This window comes from Scyliorhinus canicula, chromosome 13 (genome assembly GCF_902713615.1).
Source record: "Scyliorhinus canicula chromosome 13, sScyCan1.1, whole genome shotgun sequence".
Lineage (NCBI taxonomy): Eukaryota > Metazoa > Chordata > Chondrichthyes > Carcharhiniformes > Scyliorhinidae > Scyliorhinus > Scyliorhinus canicula.
This window is the reverse complement of record NC_052158.1, coordinates 4,078,915-4,102,833: the sequence shown is the minus strand read 5'-3', so window position 1 is coordinate 4,102,833 and position 23,919 is coordinate 4,078,915.

The following is a 23,919-nucleotide window of genomic DNA, read 5'->3' as shown; positions in this document are numbered from 1 at the left end:
GTGCGGAGGCAGCTTCTGACCATCCCGTACCTACCGCCCCGGGGGCTACAGGATGACGTGGTGTTGAGAACAGTAGGAGAGGGGGAGGTCTCAGAGATCTGTAAGGAACTGATGGAGTGGGAAGGGGCCCCAATAGGGGAGGTGAAGAGGAAATGGGAAGAGGAGCTGGGGGGGGGGGGGGGGGGGAGCTGGAGGCCGGGTTATGGGACACTTCAGCAGTCAAGGGCATTCAGCCTCTGATCTCCGGGTAAGCATTCTCCAAGGCAGCCTTCAGGACGCCCGACAACGCAGAATCGCCGAGCAGAAACTTAGAGCCAAGTTCCGCACACATGAGTGCGGCCTCAACCGGGACCTGGGATTCATGTCACATTACATTCACCCCCCCCCCCCACCATCTGGCCTGGGCTTGTGAAATCCTACCAACTGTCCTGGCTTGAGACAATTCACAGCTCTTTAACCTGGGGTTACCCCTCTCTCCAGTTGCTCTGTTTGGACCTGTAAAGACTTAATTACCTGCAAATGCCAGCATTACAAGTATCATCTTACATCATTGATTTTGTCTATATATGTGTTTGTGGAACCTACCTCTTCATTCACCTGAGGAAGGAGCTGCGCTCCGAAAGCTAGTGATTCCAAACAAACCTGTTGGACTTTAACCTGGTGTTGTCAGACTTCTTACAGAAAGCTGCAGTAATTGGAATTCTACTTTGTAGGATCCAGGCTGGGGGACGAGGGAGTGCCTCTGGGGAAACCTTGCAGCCATCGCTGGCTGGGAGTGACAGTGTGAAATCAGAAAATACCCCCACAATAACCAATAAAAGTGCAGGAGAGATTGGTTTGGAGCGTGTCTACGTTGCCCTCTCTGCACTTCACAAACTCCGGGCTGGTGATGTACTGAGGAGCAGATGGCATGCTGGAAATAACGGCGAGGAAAACTTTCACTGAAGTTAATATGTTCACCTTGACCACAATCAGCATGGACCCTCCTCCACTCACAGACAGTAACTGGAGTAGAGGGAACATCACTTTCTGTCTTCGGTGTAGAGAGAGACACTGAGAGTCCCACTGACACCCCCCCGGATCGAAGGCCATTCCGACATCACTCCGTTTACTAGCACCACAAAAACTCGGCTGCTGAAATGTTTCCAATAAAATGTCTGTTCTGTTACTCTGTGCATTGCACAATCTTCCTTCGGTATTTTCTTTTTTTATGGAATATTTTATTCAAGCGTTTATCATTTTAACAATTGTAAACGTCATATTTCAATAAAAACAAAACAACGATAATGTACCCAACGACCCCCCCCCCCCCCCCCCCCCGGCACAAACCCCAGCCAACATGGATGGCACAGACAGTGCCGCCTCCCCCCCCCCCCCCCCGGGCACAGACAGTGCCGCCTTCCCCCCCCCCCCCCCGCCCCCCCCCACGCCCCCTCCCTGCTGACTGTTTCATTTTTCTCAGGGAAGTCGATGAACGGCTGCCACCTCCGAGCAAACCCCCTGCAGCGATCCCTGAGTCTGAGAAATCCCGACTTCGGGGGGGTCCGAGTCACAACCCCGACTTCGGGGGGGGTCCGAGTCACAACCCCGACTTCGGGGGGGTCCGAGTCACAACCCCGACTTCGGGGGGGTCCGAGTCACAACCCCGAATTCGGGGGGGGTCTGAGTCCCTCCACCCCAGTAAGATCCGTCTCCGGCCCACCAGGGAGGCAAAGGCCAGGCTGTCGGCCTCTCTCGCCCCCTGGGCTCCCGTGTCTTCCCCCACACCGAAGGTCGGCCCCTCTGGGCTTGGCACCCCCCTCACGTTTAAACCCTCTGACATGATGCCAGGAAACCCCTGCCAGAAACCCCTCAGACACGCCCAAAACATATGGACATGGTTCTCAGGGCACAGCGCCCACACCTGTCCTCCACCCCCTCAAAGAACCTACTCACCCGGGCCACAGCCATGTGTGCCCTGTGACCACCTTAAACTGTATCAGGCTGGGCCTGGCGCACGGCGAGGACTCATTAACTCTCCTCAGGGCCTCCTCCCATAACCCGGCCTCCAGCTCCCCCCCCCCCCCCAGCTCCTCTTCCCATTTCCTCTTCACCTCCCCTATTTTGGGGCCCCTTCCCACTCCATCAATTCCTTACAGATCTCTGAGACCTCCCCCTCTCCTACTGTTCTCGACACCACCTCATCCTGTAGCCCCCGGGGCGGTAGGTACGGGATGGTCAGAAGCTGCCTCCGCACAAAGCCCCTCACCCGCAGCTACCGTAACCCATTTCCCCCCTGGCAACTCAAACTCCTCCTCCAGGCTCTGCAGACCCTCGGCAATAAAGAGATGTTGGTGAAATTCAGGAAGGCCTGGCCCCTGCTCTAGCAGCACCTTCTTCACCCGCGGGGCGCGGGATTTTATCCACAAATGCTGAGATCTCTGTATTCACCTTTTTGAAGGAACACCTTGGGAATAAAGATTGGGAGACTGGAAAACAAACAAAAACCTCGGGAGGACCAACATTTTAACGGTCTGTACCGAGCCCGCCAATGACAACGGGAGCTCGTCCCACTTCCGAATATTCCCCCCTCATCTGTTCTATTCAGCTTAAGTAGCTGCTCCCACCCCCGCGCCACCTGGATACCCAAATATCGAAAGCTCCCACCCACCACCTTGAACGGCATCTCACTCAGTCTCCTCCTGCCCCCTCGCCTGGATCGCAAAGACCTCATTCTTACCCAGATTCAATTTATATTCCGAAAACCGGCCAAATTCCTCTAATATCCCCATAATCTCTCCAATGCCCCCCAGCAGGTCTGATATGTACAGAAGCAGACCGTCTGCGTGGAGCGAAACCCTGTATTCTACACCCCCCTCCCGTACTATCCCCTGCCAGACCCTTGATGCCCTCTCAATGCCATTGCCAACGGCTCTATAGCCAAGGCAAACAACAGTGGGGAAAGTGGGCCTCCTGCCTTGTCCCTCGGTGCAACCCGAAGTAGTCCGATCTCACCCGATTGGTTTGCACACTCCGCTAATGCCTGGTATAGCAACCAGAGCAAGTGCACAAATCCCTGCCCAAAACCAAACCGCCCCAGGACCTCCCACAAGTACCTCACCTCCACCCAATCAAAGGCCTTCTCTGTGCCCTTGGCCACCTCCATCTCCATCTCGCGCCCCTCTGGAGGCATCATAATTACATTGAGCAACCTCCTAATGCTGGTCGCCAGATGCCCCCCCTTAACGAAACCCGTCTGGTCCTCCCCAATTGACCCTGGGACACAGCCTTCGATCCCTGTGGCCAGGATCTGCCCCAGTAGTTTGGCATCCACATTTACAGGGAGATTGGTCTGTGTGAGCCACAGTTTTCCGGGTCCTTATCCCATTTTAAGATGAGGGAGATCGATGCCTGTGACAATGTCGGGGGGGGGGGAACACTCCCAACTCCTTTGCTTCATTGAAGGCCCTAACCAACAGTGATCCCAACACCCCTGACTGTTACCAACCCAAATTCCATTTACAGCCCCTAGCGTTCCTTTAACAGTCCTTCCTCCGGGATCTCTGCATATCTCTGCTCCACCTGCAGGATTTCCTCCACTAGCGTTTCTATCTCCACCCGCTCCGCCTTCTCCCTGTGTGCCCGAATCAAAATAAACTCCCCCTTGACCACTGCCTTGTGCCTCCCAAACCGGACCTGCCGAAACATCCCCCGTGTCATTAATCTCAACATACCCCCGGATGGCCTACCCCACCCACTCACACACCTCTTCCTACCGCTAACAGTCCCACATCCAGCCTCCATTGCGGGGGCTGCCCCCCCCCCCCCCCCACCCGCTCACACACCTCTTCCTACCGCTAACAGTCCCAAATCCAGCCTCCATTGCGGGGGCTGCCCCCCCCCCCCCCCCCACCCGCTCACACACCTCTTCCTACCGCTAACAGTCCCACATCCAGCCTCCATTGCGGGCGCTCCCCCCCCCCCCCCCCCCCCACCCGCTCACACACCTCTTCCTACCGCTAACAGTCCCACATCCAGCCTCCATTGCGGGCGCAGCCCCCCCCCCCCACCCACTCACACACCTCTTCCTACCGCTAACAGTCCCACATCCAGCCTCCATTGCGGGGGCTGCCCCCACCCCCCACCCACTCACACACCTCTTCCTACTGCTAACAGTCCCACATCCAGCCTCCATTGTGGGCGCTCCCCCCCCCCCACCCCCGCCCCCCACCCACTCACACACCTCTTCCTACCGCTAACAGTCCCACATCCAGCCTCCATTGCGGGCGCTGCCCCCCCCAACCCAGTGCGGGGCACGGTCCGACACCACTATTGCCAAATACTCAGCAGCCACCACCCCTACCAACAACATCTTATCGACCACAAAAAAGTCTATTCAGGAGGACACCTTGTGCACATGGGAGTAAAACAAAAATTATTTTGCCCTCGGCCTCCTTCACTCCCCTCCGGCAGACCCACGATCCTTATGACCGATTCTCTAGGTCCTCGACCTTCTCCTGAATCCTCTGCTGATCGCACTTCAGCCCCATCTCCGCTGCCATCGAGGCAAACTGCTCCTCGGGCTCCCCTGCCATCTCCTCCATCTTCTGGATCGCCTGACCCTGGGCCGCCAGCTTTGTTTCCACGCGGTCGACCGCCGCCTTGATCGAATCCACCGCCCGGGCCAAGTCCTCCAGACTCTCCTTCCATTGGTGGGTGAGCCTCTCGTTCAAGAAGCTCACCAGCTGCTCCGTCAACCGCTGAGGGGCCGCTCCCTGCCCCTCCACCACCTTCACATGAGTCGCAGGCGCCACACCAGCTCTAACTGACTGATTCCCGCCCTTTCGACCGATTATGGCCCTCAGCTCCATACACCGGAAGGGTCAATCTCTTCCCCTCACTCTCCTGCAGCGATATTCCGCCTCACAACCACCTGTTAACCGGGGAAAAGGTCCGACAAAACCTCCACGAGCGGGAGCCACCAAATGTGCGACCACTCACTCCGTAGCGTCCGGACGTCCCGTACGAGAGTAAGCTTGCGGGAGCAAACAAACTGACTGTAAAAGTTTCAACAGGTATGTGAAGAGAAAATGATTTGAAGAAGACAAATGTAGATCCCTTATAGTCAGAAACAGGGGAATTTATAACAGGGGACAAAGAAATGGCTGAGCAACTAAATACATTCTTTCTTCACAAAGGAGGATATAAATAACAATCCAGAATTGTTGGGGGATGCAAGGCTTAGTGAGAGGGAGGAACTGAAGGAAATTAGTCACAGTCGGGAAATAGTGTTGGGAAAATTGATGGGATTGAAGGCGGATAAATCCCCAGGGCCTGAGAATCTGTATCCCAGAGTGCTTAAGGAGGTGGCTCTGGAAATAGTGGATGCATTGGTGGTCATCTTCCGGGATTCTATAGACTCTGGAACTGTCCCTGCAGATTGGAGGGCAGCTCACGTCACTCCGATATTCATAAAGGGAGGTAGAGAGAAAGCAGGGAATTATAGACCAGTTCGTCTGACGTCGGTAGTGGGGAAAATGCTAGAGTCCATTATCAAAGATTCTATAGCAGAGCACTTAGAAAACTGGTAGAATCGGACGGAGTCAGCAGGGATTTATGAAAGGAAAACCATGCTGACAAATCTACTGGAATTCTTTGAGGATGTAACTAGCAGAGTTGACAAGGGGGAGCCAGTCAATGTGGTTTATTTGGACTTTCAGAGGCTTTCGTCAAGGTCCCACGTAAGAGACTAACGTGTAAAAATAAACCGTGGGATTAGGGGTAGTCTATTGAGATGGATGGAAGGCTGGTTGGCAGACGGGAAACAAAGAGTCAGAATTAACGGGTCTTTTTCCAAGTGGCTGGCAGTGACTAGTGGGATACAGCAGGGATCGGTGCTGGGACCCCAGCTAGTCACAATATATATTCATGATTTAGATGAGGTACCAAAATGTAATATCTCCACGTTTGCCGATGACACAAAGTTGGGTGGGAGGGTGAGCTGTGAGGAGGATGCAGAGATGCTTCAGTGGGATTTGGACAGGCTGAGTGGGCAAATACATGGCAGATGCAGTTTAATGTGGATAAATGTGAGGTTTATCCACTTTGGTACAAAAAACAGGAAGGCAGATTATTACCTGAATGACTATAGATTGAGAGGAACATGCAGCGATACCTGCGTACGCCAGTTGCTGAAGGTAAGCATGCAGGTACAGCAGGCGGTAAAGAAGGCGAATGGTATGTTGGCCTTCATTGCGAGAGGTTTCGAGTATAGAAGCAGGGATGTGTTCCTGCAATTGTACAGGGCCTTGGTGAGGCCACACCTGGAGTATTGTGGGCAGTTTTGGTCTCCTTCTCTGAGGAAGGATGTTCTTGCTCTCGAGGGAGAGCAGCGAAGGTTTACCAGACTGATTCCTGGGATGGAGGGACTGTCACATGAGGAGAGATTGACTAGGTTGGGATTGTTCTCGCTGGAGTTCAGAAGAATGAGGGGGGATCTCATAGAGACGTCTAAAATTCTAACAGGACTGGAAAGGGTAGATGGAGGAAGGATGTTGCCGATGGTGGGGGTGTCCAGAACCAGGGGGTCACAGTCTGATGATACGGGGTAAACCCACTTAGGCTGAGAGCAGAAATGTTGCCACCCAGAGAGTGGAAAGCCTGTGGAATTCGCTACACCAGGAAGCAGTTTAGGCTAAAATATTGTGAGCGGGATTCTCCGTCAGCTGACACTGAAATCGGGAAAGGCGATTGGGCGGAGAATAGGTTCCGACGCCAAATCGCAATTCTCCGTCTCCTCGACAACGGCATCAATGCGGTCCAGAACGTATGTACAGTGGGCACTGTTTACATGTCATTAGCGGGCCAGACCCGATATTCTCCGGGGCCTCCACTGCTAACCCCTCTGCCTTCGATGGGCCGAGTTCCCAACGGCGCGGTTGACTTGTGCTTTTGAAAATCGTGAAAGTGGCGTTGGGGCTGTTGAGGGAGGGAGTGGGGGTACGGAAAGGGTCCAACATGGCCATAGTGTGCTGACAGTTGTGCCGCTGGGCGAGGGGGCTTCTGCCGGGGGGGGGGGGGGGGGGGGGGGAGGGCGGATGTGGGGAGGGGCCAGGAAGTGGGCTGAGGAGTGGCGGTGGAACAAGCAGGGAACGCCATTGCCCCGGCCGGCAAGGCAGCCATGGAGCTGCGCCCGCCGCTAACAGCCCACTGTGAACTTAGGGCCATGGGTTGTATAGGTCCCCCCCCCCCCCCCCCCCCAGGCCACCTCCCCAGGTGCCCTTTGGCCCCAGCCCACCCATCAGCTGTATGGGTGGAATGTGTTTGTGCGGCTGCAGCTTGTCAGCCTCCCGAGTGTCAATCACGGACCCGCCGAATCCCGCACCGTTTCTCATTGGAATCGATTGTGTTCCACGTGACGCTGGTGCGAGACCCTGCAACGGTCACTGAATCGGTCCGGGTTCGGCGCCAGTTTTGTTGTCGTGAAAACCCACAAATTCTGCGTCAGCGTTGACACCTAGTCTCAGGAACGGAACATGCCGCCATGTATGCGTCCAAGAAGCAGTTCGATATAGCACTCGGGGCGAAGGGGATTAAAGGCTATGGGGGGAATGCGGGATTATTGAGTTGGATGATCAGCTTTAATCATAATGAATGACGGACCAGGCTCGAAGGGCCGAATGGCCTCCTGCTCCTACTTTCCATCTTTCAGTGTGATTCTATCAGTAACTGCCTCAGTGAGCTACCCGTGGGCTCTTCCTGCTGATTTTTATTTTGTTTTCCAACAGAATGTAAATCTGCTGAACATTCTGAATTTTTTATTTAAATGTTGCACGCAGTTTATTTCCACCCTTCACTCTATTTACCCAGCTCTCCCCTCATACCGATTTATTAACCCTTCACTCTACTTACCCAGCTCTCCCCTCATACCGATTTATTAACCCTTCACTCTATTTACCCAGCTCTCCCCTCATACCGATTTATTAACCCTTCACTCTATTTACCCAGCTCTCCCCTCATACCGATTTATTAACCCTTCACTCTATTTACCCAGCTCTCCCTCATACCGATTTATTACCCTTCACTCTATTTACCCAGCTCGCCCCTCATACCGATTTATTACCCCTTCACTCTATTACCCAGCTCTCCCCTCATACCGATTTATTAACCCTTCACTCTATTTACCCAGCTCTCCCCTCATACCGATTTATTAACCCTTCACTCTATTTACCCAGCTCTCCCCCTCATACCGATTTATTAACCCTTCACTCTATTTACCCAGCTCTCCCCTCATACCGATTTATTAACCCTTCACTCTATTTACCCAGCTCTCCCCTCATACCGATTTATTAACCCTTCACTCTATTACCCAGCTCTCCCCCTCATACCGATTTATTAACCCTTCACTCTATTTACCCAGCTCTCCCCTCATACCGATTTATTAACAATCTTGTTTCTGAGGGAGTTGTGATAGCATTGAAAGCATTTAAATTGCTTTAAAATAAATCAGAGGCTCGTTTGGCTCACTGGGCTAAATCACTGGCTTTGAAAGCAGAACAAGGCAGGTCAGCAGCACGGTTCATTTCCCGTACCGGCCTCCCCAAACAGGCGCCGGAATGTGGTGACTAGGGGCTTTTCACAGTTCATTTGAAGCCGACTTGTGACAATAAGCGATTTTCATTTCATTTCAGTGCTTGCTATTTCCTTGTTGACATAAACCTGAAGGTTATCAGTGTAGGATTAGTGCCGCATGACTGATTTCACAATCTGTTCTTATCAGGGAATAAGGATTATGAAGGTTTAAGTGCAGTGAATGAGCTATGATCAATGAAAAGCCATCTTTTCCCGATATAATGTGAGGTGCTGATTTATTGGAATGACGTTCCCGACCTTGCCAGGGTTACACAGGGCCATTGGGGTGGTGGAGATACTGAGGGATGTTGTTGAAAACTTACCCCTATTCTTAGAAGTCCCCCTATACCAAAAAGGGCCGACATTCTAAATGGTGAACAGGGATTCTCACTCCCTGACTCCGATGCAGGCTTCGGTGGGTGCCATTCAGGTCAAACTATATTTCCAAGTTATAAGAACATAAGAACATAAGAACTAGGAGCAGGAGTAGGCCATCTGGCCCCTCGAGCCTGCTCCGCCATTCAATTAGATCATGGCTGATCTTTTGTGGACTCAGCTCCACTTTCCGGCCCGAACACCATAACCCTTAATCCCTTTATTCTTCAAAAAACTATCTATCTTTACCTTAAAAACATGTAATGAAGGAGCCTCAACTGCTTCACTGGGCAAGGAATTCCATAGATTCACAACCCTTTGGGTGAAGAAGTTCCTCCTAAACTCAGTCCTAAATCTACTTCCCCTTATTTTGAGGCTATGCCCCCTAGTTCTGCTGTCACCCGCCAGTGGAAACAACCTGCCCGCATCTATCCTATCTATTCCCTTCATAATTTTAAATGTTTCTATAAGATCCCCCCTCATCCTTCTAAATTCCAACGAGTACAGTCCCAGTCTACTCAACCTCTCCTCATAATCCAACCCCTTCAGCTCTGGGATTAACCTAGTGAATCTCCTCTGCACACCCTCCAGCGCCAGTACGTCCTTTCTCAAGTAAGGAGACCAAAACTGAACACAATACTCCAGGTGTGGCCGCACTAACACCTTATACAATTGCAACATAACCTCCTAGTCTTAAACTCCATCCCTCTAGCAATGAAGGACAAAATTCCATTTGCCTTCTTAATCACCTGTTGCACTTGTAAACCAACCTTCTGTGACTCATGCACTAGCACACCCAAGTCTCTCTGAACAGCGGCATGCTTTAATATTTTATCGTTTAAATAATAATCCCTTTTGCTGTTATTCCTACCAAAATGGATAACCTCACATTTGTCAACATTGTATTCCATCTGCCAGACCCGAGCCCATTCACTTAACCTATCCAAATCCCTCTGCAGACTTCCAGTATCCTCTGCACTTTTCGCTTTACCACTCATCTTAGTGTCATCTGCAAACTTGGACACATTGCCCTTGGTCCCCAACTCCAAATCATCAATGTAAATTGTGAACAATTGTGGGCCCAACACGGATCCCTGAGGGACACCACTAGCTACTGATTGCCAACCAGAGAAACACCCATTTATCCCAACTCTTTGCTTTCTATTAATTAACCAATCCTCTATCCATGCTACTACTTTACCCTTAATGCCATGCATCTTTATCTTATGCAGCAACCTTTTGTGTGGCACCTTGTCAAAGGCTTTCTGGAAATCCAGATATACCACATCCATCGGCTCCCCGTTATCTACTGCACTGGTAATGTCCTCAAAAAATTCCACTAAATTAGTTAGGCATGACCTGCCTTTTACGAACCCATGCTGCGTCTGCCCAATGGGACAATTTCTATCCAGATGCCTCGCAATTTCTTCCTTGATGATAGATTCCAGCATCTTCCCTATTACCGAAGTTAAACTCACTGGCCTATAATTTCCTGCTTTCTGCCTACCTCCTTTTTTAAACAGTGGTGTCACGTTTGCTAATTTCCAATCCACCGGGACCACCCCAGAGTCTAGTGAATTTCGGTAAATTATCACTAGTGCATCTGCAATTTCCCTAGCCATCTCTTTTAGCACTCTGGGATGCATTCCATCAGGGCCAGGAGACTTGTCTACCTTTAGCCCCATTAGCTTGCCCATCACTCCCTCCTTAGTGATAACAATCCTCTCAAGGTCCTCACCTGTCATAGCCTCATTTCTATCAGTCGCTGGCATGTTATTTGTGTCTTCCACTGTGAAGACCGACCCAAAAAACCTGTTCAGTTCCTCAGCCATTTCCTCATTTCCCATTATTAAAACTCCCTTCTCATCCTCTAAAGGACCAATATTTACCTTAGCCACTCTTTTTTGTCTTATATATTTGTAAAAACTTTTACTGTCTGTTTTTATATTCTGAGCAAGTTTACTCTCATACTCTATCTTACTCTTCTTTATAGCTTTTTTAGTAGCTTTCTGTTGCCCCCTAAAGATTTCCCAGTCCTCTAATCTCCCAGCAATCTTTGCCACTTTATATGCTTTTTCCTTCAATTTGATACTCTCCCTTATTTCCTTAGATATCCACGGTCGATTTTCCCTCTTTCTTCCGTCCTTCCTTTTTGTTGGTATAAACCTTTGCTGAGCACTGTGAAAAATCGCTTGGAAGGTTCTCCACTGTTCCTCAACTGTTCCACCATAAAGTCTTAGCTCCCAGTCTACCTTAGCTAGTTCTTCTCTCATCCCCTTGTAATCTCCTTTGTTTAAACACAAAACACTAGTATTTGATTTTACTTTCTCACCCTCCATCTGTATTTTAAATTCCACCATATTGTGATCGCTCCTTCCGAGAGGATCCCTAACTATGAGATCATGAATCAATCCTGTCTCATTACACAGGACAAGATCTAGGACCGCTTGTTCCCTCGTAGGTTCCATTACATACTGTTCTAGGAAACTATCGCGGATACATTCTATAAACTCCTCCTCACGGTTGCCTTGACCGACCTGGTTAAACCAATCGACATGTAGATTAAAATCCCCCATGATAACTGCTGTACCATTTCTACATGCATCAGTTATTTCTTTGTTTATTGCCTGCCCCACCATCTCGTTACTATTTGGTGGCCGATAGACTACTCCTATCAGTGACTTTTTCGCCTTACTATTCCTGATTTCCACCCAAATGGATTCAACCTTATCCTCCATAGCACCGATGTCATCCCTTACTATTGCCCGGATGTCATCCTTAAATAACAGAGCAACACCACCTCCCTTACCATCCACTCTGTCCTTCCGAATAGTTTGATACCCTCGGATATTTAACTCCCAGTCGTGACCATCCTTTAACTATGTTTCAGTAATGGCCACTAAATCATAGTCATTTACGATGATTTGTGCCACCAACTCACTTACTTTATTCCGAATACTACGAGCATTCAGGTAAAGTACACTTATGTTGGTTTTTTTACCTCTGTTTTGAATCTTAACATCTCCAGTTTTATTCCTTTTGTTATTACTGGGCCTATTCACTGTGCTCCCCTCAGTCACTGTACCTTGTACTGTCGCCCTTATGGATTTCTGACTATGTCTTCTCTGCCTTGCACTTTTCCCCTTACTTCCTTTTGTTTCTGTCCCTGTTTTACTACCTTCCAACTTCCAGCATTGGTTCCCATCCCCCTGCCACATTAGTTTAAACCCTCCCCAACAGCTCTAGAAAACACCCCCCCTAGGACATCGGTTCCAGTCCTGCCCAAGTGCAGACCGTCCGGTTTGTACTGGTCCCACCTCCCCCAGAACCGGTCCCAATGCCCCAGGAATTTGAATCCCTCCCTCTTGCACCATCTCTCGAGCCACGCATTCATCCTATCTATCCTGACATTCCTACTCTGACTAGCTCGTGGCACTGGTAGCAATCCTGAGATTACTACCTTTGAGGTCCTACTTTTTAGTTTAACTCCTAACTCCCTGAATTCCGCTTGTAGGACCTCATCCCGTTTTTTACCTATATCGTTGGTGCCTATGTGCACCACGACAGCTGGCTGTTCACCCTCCCCCCCAGAATGTCCTGCAGCCGCTCCGAGACATCCTTGACCCTTGCACCAGGGAGGCAACATACCATCCTGGAGTCTCGATTGCGTCCACAGAACCGCCTGTCTATTCCCCTTACGATCGAGTCCCCTATCACTATAGCCCTGCCATTTTTCTTCCTGCCCTGCTGTGCAGCAGAGCCAGCCACGGTGCCATGAACCTGGCTGCTGCTGCCTTCCCCTGGTGAGCCATCTTCCTCAACAGTATCCAAAGCGGTATATCTGTTTTGCAGGGAGATGACCGCAGGGGACACCTGCACTGCCTTCCTACTCTTGCTCTTTCTTTTGGTCACCCATTTTCTATCTCCCTCAGTAACCTTCACCTGCGGTGTGACCAACTCGCTAAACGTGCTATCCACGACCTCCTCAGCATCGCGGATGCTCCAAAGTGAGTCCATCCGCAGCTCCAGAGCCGTCAAGCGGTCTAACAAGAGCTGCAACTGAACACACTTCTTGCACGTGAAGGAGCCAGGGACAGTGGACGTGTCCCTGAGCTCCCACATCGCACACGAGGAGCATGACACGGGTCTGGGATCTCCTGCCATGTCTTAAACCCTTGGTAAACTTAAACAACTAGAATTTCAAAATAAAAATAAATAAATTAGACAATGAAAAGAAAAAGAGAGACTACTTACCAGTCACTTACCAGGGTTAAAAAGCACCTCCTCACACTCTGCACCGAATTACCTCACTGCACCAAATTACCAAGTTTCAATCTCCCACTCTGTATGAGTCTCACTCCGGATGAGTCTCCTGGAAAAGTGATCGTTCTTATGTTCTTATAATATCTGAATAATAATCTTTTACTGTCACAAGTATGAAGTTACTGTGAAAAGCCCCTAGTCGCCACATTCCGGCACCTGTTCAGGAAGACTGATACAGGAATTGAACCCGTGCTGCTGGCCTTGTTCTGCATTAACAAACCAGCTGTCTAGCCCACTAAGCTAAACCGCCCCATTAGCTACGATGTTGAATGTTGGGCGATTAAGACTCTGCCTGCTTACTCAGGTGGATATATAGGATCCCACTGAATCATTTTGAGTTGGGGGGAGTTCCTCCCCGTGTCCTGGTCAATATTTATCTCTCAATCAATATGGCTGTGAAATTTTATAGATGCTGATTGACCTTTGAAATCATGAAACAAATGGAGGATTTTCTTTTAAATGATGTGTGTGGTGTGAATTTAGTTTATTTAATATCACTGTTAAAAGGCACTAAATCTTTGTTTTAAGCAGAGTAAAAGGCAGCTTTGAAGAAGGTTAACTTTTTTATTTGAAACTGAAGTTAAGTTGTCAGCTTCCCCACCCCTCAGGGTTCTCAGACACTGAATAGAAACACAAGTTGCTGCAGTCCCAGAGGCTGCTTTCCCCTTTTTGAGAGAGAGCTGACTGAACATAGAACATAGAACATAGAACGATACAGCGCAGTACAGGCCCTTCGGCCCACGATGTTGCACCGACATGGGAAGTCAAAAACTAAAGGCCATCTAACCTACACTATGCCCTCATCATCCATATGCTTATCCAATAAACTTTTAAATGCCCTCAATGTTGGCGAGTTCACTACTGTTGCAGGTAGGGCATTCCACGGCCTCACCACTCTTTGCGTAAAAAACCCACCTCTGACCTCTGTCCTATATCTATTACCCCTCAATTTAAGGCTATGTCCCCTCGTGCTAGCCACCTCCATCCGCGGGAGAAGGCTCTCGCTGTCCACCCTATCTAACCCTCTGATCATTTTGTATGCCTCTATTAAGTCACCTCTTAACCTTCTTCTCTCTAATGAAAACAACCTCAAGTCCATCAGCCTTTCCTCATAAGATTTTCCCTCCATACCAGGCAACATCCTGGTAAATCTCCTCTGCACCCGTTCCAAAGCTTCCACATCCTTCCTATAATGAGGCGACCAGAACTGTACGCAATACTCCAAATGTGGCCGTACTAGAGTTTTGTACAACTGCAACATGACCTCATGGCTCCGGAACTCAATCCCTCTACCAATAAAGGCCAACACACCATAGGCCTTCTTCACAACCCTATCAACCTGGGTGGCAACTTTCAGGGATCTATGTACATGGACACCGAGATCCCTCTGCTCATCCACACTACCAAGAATTTTACCATTAGCCAAATATTCCGCATTCCTGTTATTCTTTCCAAAGTGAATCACCTCACACTTCTCCACATTAAACTCCATTTGCCACCTCTCAGCCCAGCTCTGCAGCTTATCTATGTCCCTCTGTAACCTGCAACATCCTTCCGCACTGTCTACAACTCCACCGACTTTAGTGTCGTCTGCAAATTTACTCACCCATCCATCTGCGCCCTCCTCTAGGTCATTTATAAAAATGACAAACAGCAACGGCCCCAGAACAGATCCTTGTGGTACGCCACTCGTAACTGAACTCCATTCTGAACATTTCCCATCAACTACCACTCTCTGTCTTCTTTCAACTAGCCAATTTCTGATCCACATCTCTAAATCACCCTCAATCCCCAGCCTCCGTATTTTCTGCAATAGCCGACCGTGGGGAACCTTATCAAACGCTTTACTGAAATCCATATACACCACATCAACTGCTCTACCCTCGTCTACCTGTTCAGTCACCTTCTCAAAGAACTCGATACGGTTTGTGAGGCATGACCTACCCTTCACAAAACCATGCTGACTATCCCTAATCATATTATTCCTATCTAGATGATTATAAATCGTATCTTTTATAATCCTCTCCAAGACTTTACCCACCACAGACGTTAGGCTCACCGGCCTATAGTTACCGGGGTTATCTCTACTCCCCTTCTTAAACAAAGGGACCACATTTGCTATCCTCCAGTCCTCTGGCACTATTCCTGTAGCCAATGATGACCTAAAAATCAAAGCCAAAGGCTCAGCAATCTCTTCCCTGGCTTCCCAGAGAATCCTAGGATAAATCCCATCAGGCCCCGGGGACTTATCTATTTTCACCTTGTCCAGAATTGCCAACACTTCTTCCCTACGCACCTCAATGCCATCTATTCTAATAGCCTGGGTCTCAGCATTCTCCTCCACAATATTATCTTTTTCTTGAGTGAATACTGACGAAAAGTATTCATTTAGTATCTCGCTTATCTCCTCAGCCTCCACACACAACTTCCCACCACTGTCCTTGACTGGCCCTACTCTTACCCTAGTCATTCTTTTATTCCTGACATACCTATAGAAAGCTTTTGGGTTTTCCTTGATCCTACCTGCCAAAGACTTCTCATGTCCCCTCCTTGCTCGTCTCAGCTCTCTCTTTAGATCCTTCCTCGCTTCCTTGTAACTATCAAGCGCCCCAACTGAAACTTCACGCCTCATCTTCACATCGGCCTCCTTCTTCCTCTTAACAAGAGATTCCACTTCTTTGGTAAACCACGGTTCCCTCGCTCGACCCCTTCCTCCCTGCCTGACTGGTACGTACTTATCAAGAACATGCAATAGCTGTTCCTTGAACAAGCTCCACATATCCAGTGTGCCCAACCCTTGCAGCCTACTTCTCCAACCTACACATCCTAAGTCATGTCTAATGGCATCATAATTGCCCTCCCCCCAGCTATAACTCTTGCCCTGCGGGGTATACTTATCCCTTTCCATCACTAACGTAAAGGTCACCGAATTGTGGTCACTGTTTCCAAAGTGCTCACCTACCTCCAGATCTAACACCTGGCCTGGTTCATTACCCAAAACCAAATCCAATGTGGCCTCGCCTCTTGTTCGCCTGTCAACATATTGTGTCAGGAAACCCCCCTGCACACATTGTACAAAGAACGACCCATCTAATGTACTTGAACTATATCTTTTCCAGTCAATATTTGGAAAGTTAAAGTCTCCCATAACAACTACCCTGTTACTTTCGCTCTTTTCCAGAATCATCTTCGCCATCCTTTCCTCTACATCCCTAGAACTATTAGGTGGCCTATAGAAAACTCCCAGCAGGGTGACCTCTCCTTTCCTGTTTCTAACCTCAGCCCATACTACCTCGGAAGAAGAGTCCCCATCTAGCATCCTTTCCGCCACCGTAATACTGTCCTTGACTAGCAGCGCCACACCTCCCCCTCTTTTGCCCCCTTCTCTGAGCTTACTAAAACACCTAAACCCCGGAACCTGCAACAACCATTCCTGTCCCTGCTCTATCCATGTCTCTGAAATGGCCACAACATCGAAGTCCCAGGTACCAACCCATGCTGCCAGTTCCCCTACCTTATTTCGTATACTCCTGGCATTGAAGTAGACACACTTCAAACCACCTACCTGAACACTGGCACCCTCCTGCGAAGTCAAATCTGTGCTCCTGACCTCTATACTCTCAATCTCCCGTACCCCAAAACTACAATCCAGGTTCCCATGCCCCTGCTGAATTAGTTTAAACCCCCCCCAAAGAGCACTAACAAATCTCCCCCCCCCCCAGGATATTGGTGCCCCTCAGGTTCAGATGTAGACCATCCTGTCTATAGAGGTCCCACCTGCCCCAGAAAGAGCCCCAGTTATCCAGAAATCTGAATCCCTCCCGCCTGCACCATCCCTGTAGCCACGTGTTTAATTGCTCTCTCTCCCTATTCCTCATCTCACTATCACGTGGCACGGGCAACAACCCAGAGATAACAACTCTGTTTGTTCTCGCTCTGAGCTTCCATCCTAGCTCCCTAAAGGCCTGCCTGACATCCTTGTCCCCTTTCCTACCTATGTCGTTAGTGCCAATGTGGACTACGACTTGGGGCTGCTCCCCCTCCCCCTTAAGGACCTGGAAAACACGATCCGAGACCACTGGTGGTGGGTTTAACCTGAGGGTCACCACATTTCAGGCGAGGAGCAAGGTTGAACCTTCCTGAATAACCATAGCTGATATGGGAGTTGAACCCACACTGCTGGCGTCGCTCCACATTACAAACCAGCCGTCCAGTCAACTGAGCTAAACCATCTCCCTTTAACCCTACTCCCATTTGCCGTGTTATATTAGCCAATGTAAAACAATCTTACTTTTCAGTTCAGCGATGCTAGAATGCCCATTGCTGTGAATGTTTGTGAAACAAGTGCATTGAGTGAGAGAGTTCCAGCAGGTTGATAGCGATATGGTGAATGATTTACCTGCCTTGATGTCAAGGGCAGTCACTCTCACCTCACCTCTGGCATTCAGCTGTGTTCTAGCGCCACCAGGTGACCAAAGTCACTAATGCAGGGAAAATAAATCTGTGGAGTCCCGATCTCAGCCAGCGGGTGGCAGTGTTGCTCCATGCAAAACAAGATTTTTATTCTTAAAATGTTTTTATTCATTTACCTGAATAAAGAACAAAACAGAGGAACACTGGAGAGATATCATCAGATATTAGTGACTGAAATGAAGTTGTGTGAACTAATTGAACATTGAAATAAATTTCAGGGCCTGAATAACATAAGGATTCTGAGAAATTACTGGGTTAAAAATAAACCCATAGACAGTTTGTGGGTTTAAGTTTACTATTTTGCTGACAAGTAATGTTGTTGCATCAGTTAAACGATATTTATACACTATAACAATTTGATCTGTTGTAATAAAAACAAAATACTGCGAATGCTGGAAATCATCTAAAAAAGATTCATATTCCACTCGATACGTCAACTCTGTTTCTCTCTCTGCAGACTGGACCTGCTGAACATTTTTCCAGAACTTTCTGTTTTTATTATTAATTTGATCTGCTGGTTAATTGAACAGGGAAACATGTTGTTCCAGTCTCACCAGGAGCTGCTGCACTGGTTTTTAAAAATCTAATTTTATTGCTGCAATACCATTCTCAGCCAGGGGGAGGTGGTGTTGCTTGGTCTAATTTCACTTTCATTCTCACATTCTAACTACCCACCAATGTCCCAGTTATTAAACCAGGAGGACATTCTTATCCTCTGTACTCGGAATCCAGGCCCAGATTTGTGAATTCAGCTCCTGACACACAGTAAGATCCCAAACTGGGAAATTTCACTCTCCCAACCTGGGCTTTCTTGAACATTGTGCAGACCGGCTGTGTGGAATTTCCCGATCGGGATTCGGTGTGTGACAGGAACAAGGAAGTGGGAAGTTCAGGTATCCAGCAGCAGGTGGCGATACTGCGCTGCAAAACTTTACTGATCTTTGTACAGCTCAACATCACCATCGTGTGGCTGAAATTGGCACTACAATGAACTGCAGGGAAAGTTCAACCCTCTGAGATGAATTTTCACTGATCCGTAACTTCCTGCTTGCGGCTGGAAGCCACGGGCCGGCGATTTTGAAAGAGAAATCTGCACACTGTCCTGGGCTCTGATGATGCATCCAACCTTCCTTTCCCCCACTGCAACCTGGTCATCCAGCGCTCTGGTCTGTGCAGACTCCAGCGCACCACAGGAGAAGTGTAGCCCCGCCCCCTTATGACACTGTCAGCTCGGCACTGCCCATTGAGGGCAGGTCAGCTTGGGAACGCCCATTGAGGGAAGGTCAGCTTGGGAACGCCCATTGAGGGCAGGTCAGCTTGGGAACGCCCATTGAGGGCAGGTCAGCTTGGGAACGCCCACTGAGGTCAGGTCCCCTTGAAAATGCCCACTGAGGTCAGGTCAGCTCGGGAACGCCCATTGAGGGCAGGTCAGCTCAGGGACGATATCTCCCCCCAGGGTTTCTGTGTTTTGATCTTTATTCAGGTAAATAAACAAAAATATTTTTAACATAAAAATCCTATTTTCCATGGCGCAACACTGCCATCCACTGGCTGAGATCGGAACTCCACTGATTTATTTTCCCTGCATTACTGGCTTTGGCCACATGGTGGTGCTAGAACACAGCTACTCGTGAAGGGAGCATTACTGTTTGTGTGAGTGAATGGCTCCATTGGTCTGTGTAGATATTAGGGATGGACAACAAATGCTGGCTTTGCCATTGACACCCACCTGTTCTGAGCTGCCACCATGTTCTGGCAGACGCAGGTCAGTGAAAGGGGTCCCAGTGCGGGGAGGGTAGGGGAGGCCTCGGTGGTCGTGAAAGGGGAATTCGGGGTCTTGGGGGATGGGCCAGAGGATAGAGAGGTCCAGAGGTCATCGGGCCTCAAGGTGGGGAGATGATCGTAATCAGAATTGGGGTTCTGATGGAGGCACTGCCTCCTCCACACTCCCCGATGAGAGTTGACATTCCTTAATTCCTTGTTTCCGGGTCTCCCCCATCCTGGGCTGGCATCTGCCTGCCAGTCTAAAAGTTGAGGTTGGCCGTAAAACTGCCCTTAAGTGGCCATTAATTGGGGCAAGGGCAGGTTTCCCGTCTGAGGTTCTGCCCAACCCAGTGTAAAATCACTGCAGGGTCGGGATGGGTGGGAATCTGGAGGGAATCCCATCCAAGTAAATTCCCGCCTCACTCCCGCCACCTCCTCAGACCCCCCTGAGGGGAGAGAGCAGAGAATTCTAGCTGTAAAGTATGCGTAAATTCAGAAAAAAGTTGGATGCAACAGTAGTTATGTTAATTGGAGCTGCTAAATCAGATATCTGTTATTTTCAGGACACAGTGAGCAGTCAGCAGACGTTAGGCAGGCAGCAAGGTCGGCGCAGGCTTGGAGGGCCGAAGGGCCTGTTCTTGTGCTGTACTTTTCTTTGTTCTTTGAGATTGGGTTCTTTGGCTTAGACTCTGGGTCTGGGACCTGGTTCTCAGACAGACTGGAGACAGACTTTATCAAAGAAATCATGGAATCATTGTTAAAGTGCAGAAGGAGGCCATTTGGCCCATCAAGTCTGCACTGGCCCACTCCCCCACTCTATCCCTGTAACCCCACCAAACCCACACACCTTTGGACACTAATGGGGCATTTTATCCTGGCCAATCCACAGAATCTGCACATCTTTGGAATGTGGGAGGAAACCGGAGCACCCGGTGGAAACCCACGCAGACATGGGGAGAAAGTACAAACTGTGCACATAGTCACCTGAGGCCGGAATTGAACCCGGGTCCCTGGCACTGTGAGGCAGCAGTGCTAACCACTGTGCCACCCATGAATAATCCAGAGGCTCAGACTAATGCTCAGGGAAAATGGGGTCAAATCCCACCATAGCAGTTGGTGTAATTTAAATTGAATTAATAAATCTGGAATTAAAAGTCTGTCTGAGTCATGGTGACCATGGGTGGAACTTTCCACAAGCTCCCCCCCCCCCCACCCCACCCCTGGTCATCAACTACTTCTGTCCACTGCTGCTGCTGGCGCTTCAGTGAGCAGAGAGCTGCCGGCTGTGGTGATCTGCATCACTGCAAATACACAAGAGGTTAATGTAAATACACTACAACTAAGTAACCACTAGAGGGAGCACCAGAGATGCCATGACATGCAGACAATGGGTCATTACAACAGGACACAACCAATGGGTAATCAGGACACCCAGACGTGGCATTACCACAAGGGGGCACTTCTCAACACATATAAAGGGACAGGGCACACAGGCTCTGCCTTTTCCACAGATAGACATCTAGAGAATACATCAGAGAGTACATCAACAGCATCACACCCAGCAAGTGGCTTCGAGCAGGCTGGCAAAGATAGACTGAGTTACTACAGCTAGATTAGCAGAGAGTGAAACTTATTTAAGAACTGTGTTAATAGTTCAATAAACAAGTTGAACTCATTTCATAGTCTGGAGCTTCCTTTGTCAAAGCATACATCAAGGAAGCAGCTTATGCTACACGAAGCAGCATAACACAACATGGTACCAGGTGTCCCTGTTACATCTATTTAGTTCAACTCAACAAGATCCGTGACAACCAGCAACTGAACCCAGGCACGATGATCGAGATTCCGAAAGGAGCGCACAGTAAAGGAACACGGCGTGCCCATGCGCAATTCAGTCCTAAGCATGACGGCACGAGCTTCATGATGTAAGAGGCCCAGACCACGCCCATTTAAAGGGGAAATGTCCGAAAATTAAAGAGTTTTAACGCCGCAAAACACCATTCTTTCACCTCGAAAGACAGAACAATGCCTGAACTTCTACCAGTAGTTGAAATCAACCTCCGCAGAACCCTGCAACAAGCAGTTAGCACCATCCCAAGAGATGATTTTGTCCTTGAAGATGACTACTCAGACGATGGTTTCTTCCTTGGACACAGAGAGCGCAATGACAATACCGAAACACAAGAAGGTAATTGGTTTGTCGAAGAATACTACTCAGACATGGCTGAGTTATTCGGATATGCTGATCACAGCATCAGCAACACGGTTGCAAAGCTTAACATGACTCTACTCATGGTAGATGAATCCAATGCCATGATGCCATGGCAGATCATCGAGACATTGGATGACAGCAACCTGTCAAATACCCACAAAGAAGACAAAGCCCACAGAGAGCGGCCTGATGCCGCACGAAAGGTGGTCCACACACCACGAAGAGTCTCTGACTCCACACAGAGGGTGATCCACATACCACAAAGAGTCTGGAGTTTCCTTTGTCAAAGCATACATCAAGGAAGCAGCTTATGCTACATGAAGCAGCATAACACAACACCGGCCAATCAGATTGGTCGATATCTCTTTAGGGTGGGATTTCCTCCCGAGTGAGGGTCAGAAGACCCGTTTCCAGCCAATTAACCCTCATCCGAGTGTGACATGGCTGTGGGACAGGTAGTGTCAGTGAGAAACCCCAACATCTGAAATATCCTGGCCATGGATACTGTCCATGTGTTGGGTTCCCTGAATCACTGACAACAAGGACTTTTAACAAAGAGTATTTTATTCACTCGCTTAGCAGCTACTTCAACACTTGTGCTCTTCCCGCGTTCCCAGGGATAATTCCCGTCCTCCTGCCCCGTGACCTCGTGTGAAGTCGCATCATCACGTTGTCACGTGACCACTCGGTCTACATAGTCCCCGATTGGTTGGAACACCCGGAGACACGAGCTGTGAGAGTGTGAGCAATAGGGAACCATGTAGGAACCATTGTGTAACATCCAAGTTAAATGAGCGAACAATGCAGAACTATTTACTGAGACAGTGAGGCACGGATTGAACCAGGCCGGAAAATGATGCTCCATTATCATTATCAATCATCTCAAATTCCCCAACTCACAGAACTTGTTCCACAAGATCTTTCACAATAGTGAATGTGCTGGTTTCACCTCGAGCTGGTACTGAGAATAAACAAATCCAGCCGCTCTTTACATTGACAAACACAATGGGGGGGATTTTCTGCTGGTCTTCCCCACGGGCGAGAATGACGACATCCGTGGAAAATCTCCCGAGGCCGCGGGAACGAGAATCCCGGCGGCGAGATTTTGTTCTCTGATTTTCCCGCCCCTCGCTGGTGACGTGACGATTGGGCGGGAACCTGATTTAAATTAATTTAAATAAATGTACAAGTACATAAAGGGCTTCCCCGCCATCTGTTCCCCCAGATAAAGAACTCCCCCCTCGCTGACATCACATCGGTGAGGGTCACAGCAGGTATTTAAAAACTTGAAGCAGTCGAGGGGATCCTGCCAGGGGCACAGAGTAAGTATAGACCCCGGGGGGAGGGGAGGGGGGGGGGGGGGTCACAAAGAGGCAGAAATAACTTCCCAGAAATGTGATGGAAGCAGGGGTCCAGTGAGAGGGTGGAATTGAAGGAAATCAGTATCAGTAAGATAATGGTGCTGGGGAAATGAATGGGGTTAAAGGCTGACAAATCACCAGGGCCTGATAATCTCCATCCCAGATTATTAAAGGAAGTGGCTCTGGAAATGTTGGACACATTGGTGACCATCTTCCAAAATTCTATAGACCCGGGAGCAGTTCCTACAGATTGGAGGGTGGCAAATATACCCCCACTGATTAAAAAGGGAGGGAGAGTAAAAAGGGAAAATGACAGAGCAGTTAGCCTGACACCAGGAGTGGGGAAGATTCTAGAGTCGGTTATAAAAGATGTAATAACAGAACATTTGGAAGCCAGCTTGGGTTTATGAAGGGAAATCATGTTTAACAAATCCACTGGAGTTTTTGAAGATGTGAACGGTAGAATAGATAAGGGAGAACCAGTGGATGTGGTATATTTGGATTTTCCAAAGGCTTTTGATAAGGTCCCTCATAAGAGTGTAAACCCTCGCAAAATGCCTGCAGTCACACATTTATGTTGCTTCAAGACATTTACCCAGGTATCTGTCATATTGAAACCAACAAGAAACCACACACGTTAGGTTCTGATGAAACTGTCACAACTTTATTCCTCAAATAACTAAAGTAAATTCATTAAACATTGACTACAATAATTCTATCTGCCTGAGACCTTCCTGTGTTGTGCATGGACCTGTAAGGTTCTGGAAAAGTTGGCAGGATGTAAAAGTCTCTTTCGCTGTC